General features: G+C 49.7%; 1 pseudogene; it reads right to left on the minus strand.

The window, feature by feature from the left end:
* Positions 1-500: 500 nt before the first annotated feature.
* On the minus strand, positions 501-2,715 carry LOC123038246 (probable ubiquitin-conjugating enzyme E2 24; annotated as a pseudogene).

Raw genomic sequence — 2,715 nt, forward strand, 5'->3', positions numbered from 1 at the left:
ATATCAGCAGCCGCAGCCTGGCACTTCACACACCACAGCATGATTCGTGTGGCTTCATGCGATCTGCTGACCGATTGTAACCATACGATGAGCATGATCTGTTGGCACGTTTTTGTGCACAAAACAGATGAATCCACCATAGGGAAATTGATGGCAAATATTTCCACTTGCCACATGTCACACATGGTTGCATAAACATTTGCCGCATCATATGTAATAAGTACATTTTATTTTGTGTATCATAATATATTCCCGTGTCCGTGTGTATATACTCGTCATGCAAAGCAATTTTCCTAGTACATTTAACAAAAGCGGGCAGATATTAAGAAAATCATGGCATTAATCCAGGGAGGTGAATAAATCCAAAACATGAACAGACTAAATCAACCTTCATGACCTGAGGGACTAATTTCAATCTCCACCATTTTATATGTGAATAAAATCACACAATTTGATTCTTCATCATTTTGTAATAAAACTGTAGTCACTTGTCCATTGTGTCAAGGTAATGGTGATCCGGAGGGCTTGTCATCAGCTTTTGTCCCCTTGGAAAAATTGTTCTCGTTCGCATCCACAACGTTCCTTGCCATGGTAGCATCGGATGTCTCTGTTGTATCATCGCTGTCATATGTGGGCAGAGGTAACCCTGAGCTTGCTGATGACGACAACGGCCACCAGTTCCCTGTCAGGTATTGCTTAACCTGAGCCACCATGCATGTCGCCGGTCCTTTGAAACAAAGACCGGCTTGCAAAGCCCAAAGGGTTTGTCCTCGTCATTGCCGGGTTGTCGCCTTCGACACAGTTATTGTCAGCCGGATTCTGTAGACCATGGTCCTAGAATAAGATAAAACATATTCGCACAACAATTAAAATGAATCCATCGAGATAATAATTCGGTACAAAATATAAGAGGTTCTAAGTTCAGTATAAAATATTTGTGCAGTGGTTTAATTTTCTTTGGTGGCGACCAGCCGGGACAACCCAATGTGATTTTGGTTTTTGCATGGAGAAGAAGTGGATAATGTTGGAAAGATTGATGTATACCGTGTTAGCTGCAGTTGGCTTTTCAGGTGCATCATCCATGTCGTCGACCACTACCCAGTTCTCCATTAAATTCAACAGATTCATGTAGTGCTCCTCCTTGACGACAAGAATCTCTTGGGGCAATACCTGCAGCAAAAGTACGCGCAATCAAATCAACAAAATTAAAGTAATGAGTTGAGTAGAGTCCAACAAAAAGCAACTATATAGAGTAGTAACAGAAAGAGTTCACGTACCATTGACATGCTACCATCACCCCATTTGACTTGGACGTGTCCATTATGAAGTTCAGCAACATGCCCCACCCATGAAAGGTCGGATCCAGCAGCACTCTTCTTCTTCTTCTTGCTATGAATCAATGGTGTGGTTTCTTCACCGTTGGCGTGATCCTGACGGTAGGAGGCGAATGACAATATCTCCATAGGAAGCATATAGGTAAGAAGAGTCTCTTTTCAGCGCGTATACAGTCACGGCATCGTCACACTCAACCTCACCAGCCCCGTTCAACCATGACACGCAAGCCGTCCGGTCTCCGTAGTGCAGGCTCCTAAGGACGCCCACGGGCCGTGACAATGGAGTTCCATCAGCAACAGTGTCATTGTTTACACTAGTAGTAGTCTCGTCATCGTAGTCGCCGGTAGCATCAACATCAAGAACACCGACGACGTGATGTCCCGGGAATAACTCTCCATCCACTACTTGAAAGGGGGCGACAGTCGCTGAACTTATTCCTTGTTGTCGTGTGCCGTCCTGCCATAGCACGTCAAGGGAGGTACGTGTGTTGGCAACGACCATGGGACACTCCACCTCTGCCTGAGCAGTTGGTGCTTCACATTCATCATCATCAGTCGCATTGTCTTTGCGAAAAAAGCAGCGGTCAGCTACCCCCCAGCTACAATCGTACGCGGCGCAGAAGAAAGTAAGATCGTCCGGGTTCTGGTAGGCCGAAGGGGCCGATGCCTTGACGAGCTCTTTGTCCGTGCCATGGTGCATGGATGCAATCCAGTAGACAAGGACTTCGGACGTCTCCAAGTTGCTGACGGTGCCCATCTGACGGTCAGGGTTCCAGGAGTCGTTGAGCCAGCGTGCTGCTTTGAAGAGGGAACACGGGTCTGGTGCACGGACGCGCTGCCCAGGGTTGAAAAGAGTGTTCATTTGACCGCAATACATTCGTTGTGTTTTGTTGCCGCCAGCTGAGGTGTCATGCACTAGTCGTAGCTTCTTGGACTCTGCGTTGGTGACTCTGCAGACCGCCCCGTCATCGAACAGCACATCCACGTCGATGGACACCTCGACAACCCGGCCAAGCCACGGCCCGGACACGACAAAGTCGCCGAGGTTGAAGCGCCTTACGCGCCGGAGGGTAGACGGGGGCACGCCCATGATGACATGTGTCCCCGCGGCATGCTTGGCCAGGTCGAGCACGGTGGTGACGCTGGTGACGACGCCGATCCGGCCGTCATCGTCGGACGCCGAGCCGACCACCTGTCCGGGGCGCAGGTGGCTCCTGTCAACCACCGTGAGGTCGCCGGAGTTCTTGTACACGACAGTGTTGTCGGCGAGGAGGACCATGAACACGCCGACGGGATGTCGTGGTCCGCCATGGTGGCGGAGCGTGTGCCCGAAGCTCACGAGATCTAGCAAGTGAACATGGTGGGATGCGGCGGCGGCCAT

Source organism: Triticum aestivum, chromosome 2A (assembly GCF_018294505.1).
Source record: "Triticum aestivum cultivar Chinese Spring chromosome 2A, IWGSC CS RefSeq v2.1, whole genome shotgun sequence".
In the NCBI taxonomy this organism is placed as follows: Eukaryota; Viridiplantae; Streptophyta; class Magnoliopsida; order Poales; family Poaceae; genus Triticum; species Triticum aestivum.